This window comes from Spodoptera frugiperda, chromosome 26 (assembly GCF_023101765.2).
Source record: "Spodoptera frugiperda isolate SF20-4 chromosome 26, AGI-APGP_CSIRO_Sfru_2.0, whole genome shotgun sequence".
NCBI lineage: Eukaryota > Metazoa > Arthropoda > Insecta > Lepidoptera > Noctuidae > Spodoptera > Spodoptera frugiperda.
Genome location: NC_064237.1, coordinates 9,530,126 through 9,542,127, shown reverse-complemented (window position 1 = coordinate 9,542,127; position 12,002 = coordinate 9,530,126). Strand labels below are relative to the sequence as shown.

Sequence of the window (12,002 nt, the reverse complement as noted above, 5' to 3'; positions counted from 1 at the left end):
GACGTCATCACCAAAGAATTGGTATCAAAAACAGCTATATCCATTACAATCAGAATCAAAGACAGCTAAATCCTTTTGTTGGTATCAAATACAGCTAAGGGATTATAAAATTACCGCGTAAGTTTTAATTTGGATTGGTTGATGTTGTTCAGTGGTACCAACATTCCTAATACTTTTTAAGGCTTTTTTTACACGTTCTGCTACAGTAAAAATAAAATAAGAGGTTTTTTCTGCTATATGAAAAAAATGCCTAGGTGGATATAGCTGCCTTTGATTCTATACCTATTCTATATCTTTAGACAACATCTTTATTAATTAATAACACTGCTATACAAAAAAAATAAAAAAATCTGCGGCAGGGATTTTGTTAATGGTTTTTGTTAATACTCATATTAGACGTTCACGCTGCATGCTTATTTATTTTTGATTCACTCTGGTTATTGAGATAAACGGAACTAAAAAATAATTGTAAATTTCAAACATTATGGTTCTTTGATTTGTTTTCACTTACGTTTGTTATCTTTTCACGGATTTATTTGCAACAACTTAACTTTATAGCTATCAGACCCTGAAGTTATCAATTATAAATCGGTTGTTTTGTGTTAAAGTGATTTTTTCCTTTCAAAAACATGAGTTTTCCACGTAAACCTTGTTTAAACGATCCTAACAGTTTTTGCTTTATTTGTGGCAAGTTTAGTTTACAAAAGCATAGAAAAGAGATCACAGAGTTTGTAAAAACAAACATTTCTTTTTTGTTTGTTGGTCCTTGAAAAGATATTGTCCTGGTAAATAAGAGAAAATCCCAAAGAAAAAGTTTTTCATGATCTGCATTTATTTATTCTAGTTAAAGGTACCCCAAACTATTATTGTTTTGTGTATTTTTGTAAAGATAAACAATAAAAATAGATTTTAAATACATCATGTTTCCCATTTATTGAAGCATTTTATGGAAAATCAAAAAGCGTTTATCTCAAAAACTGGAGTCAATCTGACCATTCTGGTATTTTTCCCGTTATCAGCACACTCGTCTTATACAAAATCGACTTCAAGTATGCCTGCCGCAAAATGACTGTATAGCAGTGTAATTAATTAATAAAGATGTTGTCTAAAGATAAAATATCTATACTTTTAATAAAAGCTTGAGGCACAACCAGACTGTAACACCTTTTTGAGGATTTTTTACTTTCTAATATATGTTTTCCAATCAAGCTGCTAAGCCTAGTTGTTGATATAGAAACATTAAGGCAGAAATCGAAACTCCAATGTCTTGTTGCCATCTGTGAATTGAAATTAATCTTGAAGTTAGTTACAAGTATTATTCCTGATGACTAATATATCTTCAACAATACTGTCCTTCAAATTTTATCTGAGGTCAGCTAATACAAATTTTAATGACGAAAATGCCGCTCGACACTAACAGGTTAGTAGGGTACACGGGATAGCTAAAACATTACATGCTAGTTTAAAGAGCAAAGGATCCGAATGTTTCCTCGTTTCCCAGAACTTTAGTATATTTTCTTTGGAGTTAATACGAGGATAGTTATTGAATTCCTCCAGACGCATAATTATGTTTCTAGATTGAAGTAGATTGACTCCGGCGACCATCAGTCACTTGATTTGTATGTTGCTTACTTTTTTCTGTAGCAAGTAGTAATTTTTCAACTTCGTCTTCAAGAATATCTTTGGAATTGGTCAAAAACAGATTTTGAGTTTGATCACCCTGTGGGATCTGCATTTCTGATTTTAAACGCAATGTTTGACACCAGATAGATTGTAAATATAAAATAGCTGTAGAAATTTCTTGATCAGAAAGAACTACCTGAAATCTGGGATCCAAATACAGAGCGCCTACAAAATGAGGTCTATCCACTAAATTCTTTTGACGTGACTTCATTGCTTGGGCAGCATACTGTGCCAACGAGAAGGATGTTGAATTAAAAGTAATACGCAATATTCTTGATTTGTTTTATTTCAATTGACTGAGACACACACACATTACACGTATATTTTCGCCATGACAGTTTTAAGCAGAGTGAGAGAGAAAGAGTACACTACGTCATCATATTTTTGTCTCATCTATTACATTGTCTATGACAATAGTTCCATTCCGTTCAACACCCTACCTCAATGTAATAAATGAGACAACACTACATAAAACATATACATATAACTTCTATTACAACCTTCAAACTAATACACCTTTAAAATAGCAAACATTCATACATGTCCATAAAGCCACAATAATACAGTAGGATACATACATGCATTTTGCTTATTACATAATACCACACTTTTCAATAAATTTTAACAACAACTCCTTTTTTCAGTGGTAGATACATATTTTACATTTACTTTTCCAAGCAATATTAATTCTCTTACATAATGATGCTTTATATCAATATGTTTAAGTCTCTTTACAGTATTAGTATTTGCTACCATGGCTGACTGATTGTCACATAATATTGTAACTGGAGATACATTAGACATATTAAAATCATTAAGCATATTAATCAACCAACAAGCTTCACTTGATGCCATGCTCAAGGCTACATACTCTGCCTCAGTAGATGAAGTGCTTACAGTACTTTGTTTTTTAGAGCACCAAGATATAAGGCAATTAGAAAAAATAAAACAATAACCAGTTGTGGATTTTCTATCCCTAAGATCCCCTCCCCAATCAGCATCACAATAACCCAATAGCTTGTCATTATTACACTTATATATGAGCTTATAATTTATTGTATGTTTAATGTATCGCAAAACCCTTTTTAAAGCTACTAGTAAAGTTTCATTAGCACGATCTTGGAATCTACTCAATATTGATACTGCCACACATAAATCGAGTGCCTGATACAGCGTACATTAAACATCCAATAATCTGTCTACACAATTTTTCTGTATTTTTATCTGTTTTACATTCACTTTCCAATATTTTAGTATTAAAGTTTTGATCCATAGGTGTACTTATAGGTTTACAATTATACATATTAAATTTCTTTAAGACATTTTCTAAATAGGCTTTTTGACATAATTCTGTTACCTAAATTCTGTTTGACATTTATACCCAAAAATTCTGAAATTAACCCCAAAATTTTCATCTTAAATTCCTTACTTAGCATTAACTTAAATTTACATACTTGGTTCTCATCAGTTCCAAAAACAAGTAGATCGTCAACATAAATGATTACATACATTTGTTGTTTATCATTACATTTAGAATAAAGACAAGAATCACACTGAGATCTTTTAAAACCTTCTCTCATCATAACAGAGTTGAATTTTACATTCCAGTATTTTGGGGATTTCTTAAGGCCATACAGAGACCGATTTAACTTAACAATATTCTCACCATTGTTATATGCACCTTCAGGTAATTTTAAATACACATCTTCCTCTATATCACCATACCAAAAAGCCCCTGTTACATCCATTTGTGAGACTGGTAAGTTAAGTTTTGTTGCTACTGCTAAAAATTATCTAAATGTCGACAATTTTGCTACAGGTGCATAAATATTATTGAAATCTAATATATCATCTTGCTCGAACCCCCGAGCTACTAATCTAAAGTAACCGTCACGAGAAGCTATAAATTATGTAAACAAACATCTTTTACTAAGTAAACATTTGATACTGCGAGATAATAATAACTTGAACATATTCAATCGACATGAAATATAGACGGGTTATATGAAAGTAACAACCTATTTAATTTAGTCGAATTATATTTTAACGACGCAAAGCGCTATCGTTTGTGTTCCTTGGTACCGGAACGCGTCCGTCGCAGGGATTGTAAACTATCGGGACGCCATTTTGAAATAAACAGTTATTCGAGTTTCGAATGCTTACGAGTTTGTTTCATTGCTTTGCATATATCGCGGATCTGGTTGTTATTGTTTCGTTATCACTTTTTAATTGTTGTAATTTAAATTGTTGCGATGTTGCGTTAATTTTATATAATAACGAAATGTTTAATTGTTTTTACAGGACATACCGTAAATAAAACTTGGGTAGACAAACAAGTTAAAAGTAAGAAGCAGGCTTTCCTAGAAGGACTTAGCATTTGTGCACCTAACCCAACGTCAAAAGGTAAACGATTAATAATTACCCATATCGGCAATGAGAACGGTTTTGTAGAGGGCGGCGAAAATATATTTGAATGCAAGAAGACGGGAGATTACCATGAATCAATGGATGCAACACATTTTGAACAATGGTTTGAAAACGTTCTCCCAAAACTTGGAGAAAATGCAGTAGTGGTAATGGACAATGCACCATACCACTCAAGGCGTCTTGAAAGAATTCCTACTACAGCCTGGAAAAAAAATGATATACAAAATTGGCTTGTAAGTAAGAATATTTCTTACGACGACAATGAAATTAAGACTGAATTACTGCTAAAAGTAAAAAATGTTAAAGACCATTTTAAAATTTATGTAGTGGACGAGCTCGCAAAAAAATATAAGGTGGAAGTATTGAGACTCCCGCCATATCATTGTGAGCTTAATCCAATTGGCCCAAATTAGGCCCAACGTAAAAGGATATGTTGCTCGCAAAAATACAAATTTTAAATTTGACGAGGTAAAACAATTATTACAAGAGGGACTGAGGCAGATTACTTCGGAAAATTGGAAGCGTTGTGTGGAGCATGTTATCAAGGAAGAAGATAACTTTTATTCCAAAATCGATGAGATGATTGATAAAACTGTAGACAGCTTCGTGATACATGTCACTGATTCTGACACAGAAATGGAAACATCTGAATCTGACGAATAATTATTCTGAAATAATATATGTTAATTAATATTTGTTAATTAATAAATTATTAAATCTTAAACAAATTCTTTTTTTTTTTTTGTTGGTCCAAATGTTGTGAACTCCTGAACACTTGTTTACAAAATTTATAGCTTCTCGTGACGGGGACTTTAGCTTTATATTGCAAAGTATTATTATTACTCTTAATCTTAAACACCCATTTACTACTAACAGCCTTAGTATTATCTGGTAAGTTACAACATTATTTTCCTTGAGAGTTTGTAGTTCTTTTTGTATAGCTTCTTTCCACTTACAAGAGTCCGGGCTTCTCATGGCTTCTTCAAATGTCTTAGGCTCACTGTCAGACACCAAAGCGTTGTGACATTCATAAAACATAGTCTGCTTCCTTGCACGATTTCCTTGCCGTCTGGTGGTTATTTCATTACCACTTTGTCCACTCGAGTCCCCGCTTTCACTTGGCTCATACAAGCTTCCCTCACTTTCTGTACCACTACTAGTTTCTTGATTACTGTCCTCTGGAGGGTTTAAACTCGTTTCTTCATTTGGCTCTTGTGTTTCACTGGCTTCACTGGCTGATAACTGTACAGGTAGATCATATAAGTTGCTATCAGACTTTCCTACATCACTCTGATTATTTTCCAGGAAAACAATATCTCTTCTTATTTCAACACTATCACTGCAAGGGAAATATACTCGATATCCCTTGGTTGTTTCTCCATATCCCACCAGGAAACCCTTTTCTCCTTTTGGGTCCCACTTCTTCCTCTGTACTTTTGGTATATGGACGATAACAGTAGTACCAAATATTTTTAGGTTATTTATATCATATCGACGCCTCCCACGCAAATAGTCGGAACATTATTTTTTATGAAAATATTTTTTTTATGCCATTAGAACCCTGACAAACAGTATTTCATATTCCCGAAATCCAAATTGATAAATAATTTATAAATAATGAGTTTTTGAATCGATAATAGTCGTAACATTTAAACGCTCCCGCGCATAAAGTCGCGCTGACAGTTCCGACTATGTGCTCCGATCTATTGGACCGCGGCCGGCCAATCAGCGCACAGTACCGACGTCGTACGACACGAACGACACGAACGAAGTCTCTTAGTTTTAAATGTTCAAATATTTATGATTATGTGTTGTTTTTGTTTACTTTTGATAACTAACTAACTTAACTTTACTTGTGCAATTATAAATTGGTGAAATGAGTAACGAACGTTCTTCAAAGATTTTGAAATTGGTGTTAGATAATCCCAATTCAAATAGCGAAGTATTAACGGCCGGTCAAAATTTTGAAAATGGTAAGTTTTACTGTATTATCTTATTATTATTGTTCAATTTACTTGTTTATATGTGTGATAAGAATATCATAATAATATGTTACAGTGTTCTATAGGACGAAACAAAAAAAAATTGGTTCCGACGCATAACGTCGGAACGTCTGTGTTACGACTATATGCGTTGTAATTAATAATTAACAGTCATCAGTTAAGACTTTTTACTACGTAACTATTTCGTTCTAGGAGTCGTAAATTATACTTACGACCTTATGCGTGGTTGAAATATAAAAATAATTAAACGTATAAAGACTGATCATAGTCATACGACTTTATGCTTTGTTGTAAATTTGTGATACGATACTTTGCTTTTCCATTATAGCTAAAATATCATTAAAATATTTTTTAACCCTATAGTTATAGGGTTAAAAAAAACAATATATTTGTTATTTGTGCTAACTTTTTAACGAATGGCCTGTTTTTATTTTTAGTATCACCGGTACCACTTGAGGCTGAACACCAGTGGGAGCAATACAAGACGATGTTCGGGAACTCTTTTAGTAATAGTACAGCAAGTATTGACGACAACTTTGAACTAACTAACTTAGCCGCAATTTTACCAGTAATTCCTTCCCCAACTCCTAAGGACTCCGAGCCATGTGATGAAGATTTTTTAAACGAATCAGCTGATGTAATAGAACCTTCATTCGATATGACACCAATGCCCTCTCCGAATAATGACTTTTTGAAATACAATGTAGCTTGCACGTCGACTCCATTATTTAGTAATGTATCTAATTGCGAAGCTGATAATAATTGTTCATCCAGTAGTAGTAGAGCCAATACACCACTGCTCAGTAACGTTTCGAGCCAGGATTCTTCTGTGTGCTCGTCAAACGAAAGTACGCCGGCCGGCAAGCAAAATTATTGGAAGAAAATGTCGCTGTCGCCATGATGAGTGGAAAGACATAAAAAGAAAATGTTTAAAAAATATGGGAAAAGCGTATTTAAGTAGGAACGGAGTTCAAAGAGATGGAAAGATTTTAAAACAACCATGTCCGGTTACTTGCCGTCTTAAATGTTTTCAAAAGTGTGATGCACAACAACGGGAACGTATATTTAATTCTTTTTGGCGAATTGGAGATCACTGTCGACAATGGGATTACATCGTCAACCATACAGAAGTAGGCGATACTAAGTATCCTTCTACTACAAAACTTGTGTCTAGGCGCAAGAAATCGATTAAGTATTGCTTGCCTCTAATTGAGTCTAATTCTGACATACCTAATAAGGTGTTCGTTTGCAAAACGATGTTTCTAAACACACTCTCTGTAGGGGAAAGAACTGTTCAAACGGCATTGGCGAAATGGAGCTCAGGGGGTGGCTCTGTTTTCCCTGATCGACGCGGTGGTACCAGAACTATTGTCATAGACGACGAAATAAAACAGGATGTTTTAAGGCATGTCAAAACGTTCCAGCCCGTTGAATCTCATTATGTACGTAAAGATACTACTAAAATATACTTAGATAGTGACCTTACATTTACAAAAATGTTTTCTTTGTACAATGAGTGGTGTATTACTGAAAATATAACTAAAAAAGCAACGACAGTGAGACAATATCGAGATATCATTAATCAAAATTTGAATATATCATTTCACAAACCGAAAAAAGATATCTGTAACGAATGCCATATTTACAACACAAACAAAGATACAATGACAGAAGAAGAAAAACAAAAACAAGATTAAAGCTAGAGAAATGAAAGCAAGTGATAAAAAAGAAGCTTTAGAAAGCGGAGGAAAAATAGTTACAGCATGCTTTGATTTTCAAAAAATCTTGAACTGTCCTCATGGCAATGTTGGTTTATTTTACTATAAAAGAAAATTATTGATTTATAATTTCACAATATTTGATTTAGCTAGTCAAGAAGGATTTTGTTACATGTGGCCTGAAAGTAACGGGAAACACGGGGCATGTGAAGTCGCAAGTTGCCTATCCAAATTTATTGAAACTAAGGTTAGCCAGGGTGCCAAAGAATTCCGATTTTGGTCCGACTACTGTGCCGGTCAAAATCGAAACCGTATTGTTATCGCTTTTTATACATATGCAGCAAAAAAGTATAAAATAACAATAGTTCATAGGTTTTTAGAGCGTGGGCACACACAGAATGAAGCCGACTCAGTGCATGCTCTTATCGAGAGCCTTAGTAAAGGCAAACCATTGTGCTAAAAATACTAAAAACCAAAAAATATCTTGGACCAAAATTAGAGAAGTTCAAGTAGTGTCAAATGAACCTTATATTTTAAACTGCCGTTATAGCTTTGAAGAAGACAACGTTATGAATTTATTAACTAAAAAGGGTTATTCATCTAGAAGGAAAAATCATAGTTTATTAGATACAGAAGTTTTGGAACAATGTTACACAGATGATTTACCTATTACATTGGCAAAATTTAATGATTTACTAAGCCTATGTCAAGGCCGTATAATACCCCAAGAGTACCATACTTTTTATCAACAATTGTCACACAGTGGCACTTTTGCTGAACAAAACAATAGTGATTCCTTTGACTAATCTATTATCTATTATCTACTCGTATAATAAATTGTTATTCCCTCATAAATACATAATTATACTTATAACCTACTTACCTAAAAATTATATTGTGTTATATAAAAGAGGGTTGAATAACTAATTTTAAAGTGATTTGCATTTGATTTTGAAGATTTTGAAGATTGTATTTCTATGTCATTTAATTGATTATTGTATAATTAGACATAAACTTGTGTATGTCTAACATAATTACATTAATCTATCTGAGCCTTGAAGATTATCTGGCAGATTTAACATTATTTTTAGAGATTTATTGTTTTTGTTTTTTTTTTAAATAAAAGTACCTATATCGTAACGTCCATTGATTTAAGAAGACTGAATTATGTTCCTATTATGATAATTATTGTAATAAAGTTGATTTGAGCTTAAATTTGTCGTTGTTTTTATTCATCAAGTACCTTCTTATGACCCCTTTTTTAAGAGAAATGATAATAATCACGTCGCATACAGTCGTAATTCAAACACACGACTTTATTCGTGTTGTCTATATCAATCTTATGAAAAGCATAGAGTCGTAACAATAAGATACGACTTTTCTCTTCGAAGTATAAAGTCGTAATTTGCTAAAATGAGTTTTTTTGCGTAAATATGATTCTTTATAATATCCAAGGCCTGGAAATACGTTATATAAGTCATAATTTATAACATAGAGCAAAAACACCTATTCGAAATGTTTTACAAATATTTTTTTTCATTATAGTATACAAAAGTTACGCTCCTGAAAAAATGAGTTTTTGGTCTTACGACATTATGCTTGGGAGGCGTCGATATGTTCTGTTGAACCACAATTCATAGGGAGTTTTTGTTGGAACACTACTTTCACCTGTTCTATTTTGTTGGCTACCAACAACGCCATCTAGCGGATGACGGCGGAACTATCGAGAACCGAGGCGCTCTTCGCTCAATAAGAGCGGGCGCCACCTAGCGGCGGCGACGAAGTTACGCCCGCCTCTCGACGCAACGGACGACAGCGCAGCCGCGGGACCCCCGCCTCCTCAGCAGCCCCAACCACCATCAACATCTCGGGGTTAGGAGTGAGGCATATTTATCGTAACCGATAAAAGTAACAGATATCTACAAATAACTAACAACAACTGTTACTGCCAACATATTTTATCTGTTAATTTAATAACAGACCCTCAAATCCTGTTACCACGGCTATTACTATTATTCATTGTAACAGTCCTTACACAAACCGACTGTTAGTTGTTACCAATACCATAGGTTACTACGTACGGCTGTTACTTTGTAGTACATGCGTATTCAATCTCTCTCTCTTTTCCTCATTAATGAATGACCTTTGCGAAAAGAGACACACCTATTATTTATTTCGGAACATGTTTACTTCTCACTCTTACTAAAGCGATTAGTATTTATTAGTCCTAAAATATAGTCGGTGGTCTTGCAAGAACAAATAGTAAGAAAAAAGTGACTTCTATATTTAGTTGCATTACCTGTCAAGTGTTATAAGGCCTGGCCAGTGACCATTTTAAAAAATACGTATAAGTTATTATACTGAAATTGCCATAGAGAAAATTTTGTTGTTTCAAAATAATTACAATTTATAATTTTTTTTTTGTTTCAAAATTATGTTTTTTCAAAATAATTGCAATTTAATATAGACATATTAAAATGTTTTAGACCAGCCAACCATCACGCAACGCGACCGTAATAAAGAATTGAAAACTTAAAAAAAGTGAAATTTTGATCGTATCTATTTATATTGTAACTAATTCTTTGATTTAACGGAATTTGTGTTTAAAAAATTTGAGTTTTACGATTTTACTTTTTTGGCAAAAAAATATAGTAGGTGGTCTTGCAAGAACAAATAGTAAGAAAAAAGTGACTTCTATATTTAGTTACATTACCCGTCAAGTGTTAAAAGGCCTGACCAGTGACCATTTTAAAAAATACGTATAATTTATTTTATTTTCTCTATGGCAATTTCAGTTTTAGTTTCAAAATAATTACAATTTAATATGGACATATAAAATTGTTTTAGACCAGTCAACCAACACGCAACGCGAACGTAATAAAGAATTGATAACTTAAAAAAAGTGAAATTTTGATCGTATCTATTTATAATGTAACTAATTCTTTGATTTAACGGAATTCGTGTTTAAAAAAATTGAGTTTTACGATTTTACTTTTTTGGCTAGCCAATAAATAAATCAAGTAAGTGTAAAAGCAATTTACCCAAAATATTGGTAAGTTTTGAGAAAATAGTTTTATATAAATAATAATGAAATATTTTTTTTTAGATTTGCACGGTAACCACAAACAATAATATTGATCGTGTCAGGACTCCCTTATTGTCTTTGGTTTGACAATTGATGGGATTGGTTGCAAAATATTTTAAGTATTTACAACTTTAATGTTATAGAAATAAAGCTGACTTTCAATTGAAACTTATTTAGCTCATTTGTTGACATATTTAAAATTTGAATTTTTCTTTTCTTTCATTAGCTGCATTAGAACGAAAGTTTACGAAAGTCACCACTTTCGTCTATTGTAATTTTAAAATTATCGTTAAGATTTCCTTTTTCTCATTTCTCATTGTTTGTTTACTGTGTACTAGGTGTTAAGTGTTCGTTTCATAATTGGTTTATGTACAAGTAGGTATAGTTTTTTTTAGTTTAAGTTTGTTTTTTAGTTTTGGTAGGTACTTAGTGTAGGTTGTAACATATTTTTCTATAGTAATTAGGTAAGTCAATAAGCATAGTTTTTTAGTTTAGGTTACTCTTTTTATAATTTGAATAGGTAAGTAATTAGTGTAAGTTGCAAATTAGTCTTTTTTTTTCATTTAGGTTAATAAAATTAATCAAAACAATGTCTAACAGAAAAGTGAGTGTTGTGTGGGATCATTTTGAAGATATAGGTGGTCAGTACGCGACTTGCAATATCTGCAAAGCAAAGTTATCTTTTCGAGCCTCTGTAACTAATTTAAAAAAGCACGTAGATAGGAAGCATCCCACAGTTCGGGTGCTTGGTAGAGTCGGTGCCGCAAGTTCCGATGCCCCAGTAATATTGCCATCCCAGCCCCTAGCAGCGTCTTCAATTGAGCCATGTCCTCAGTCATCGTCCGCACCGCCACCCCAGTCACTAACTGCGCCGCCACCAAGAAGAACGTATGGCCATCAGCCAATAACTAATTTTGTGCCCAGGCGAACCAACAATGTGAAGGCGGAAATAGACCGAAAAATAATGAACCTATTTATAAAAGATTTTCAGCCGTTTAGAATGGTTGAGGATCTTGGGTTTAGAGAACTAATGGAGTACGCGTTTCCAAACTACGTTATTCTCACTAGAAATTTTTTTCAAACAAT

General features: G+C 33.1%; 1 non-coding gene across 1 annotated transcript; it reads left to right on the top strand.

Annotated features, from left to right (window-relative positions):
• The first annotated feature begins 3,249 nt into the window (after positions 1-3,249).
• On the top strand, positions 3,250-8,257 carry LOC118264414 (uncharacterized). The gene has a single exon (XR_007707186.1). It is a non-coding gene; the product is annotated as an uncharacterized LOC118264414 (transcript).
• The last annotated feature ends 3,745 nt before the right edge of the window (positions 8,258-12,002 follow it).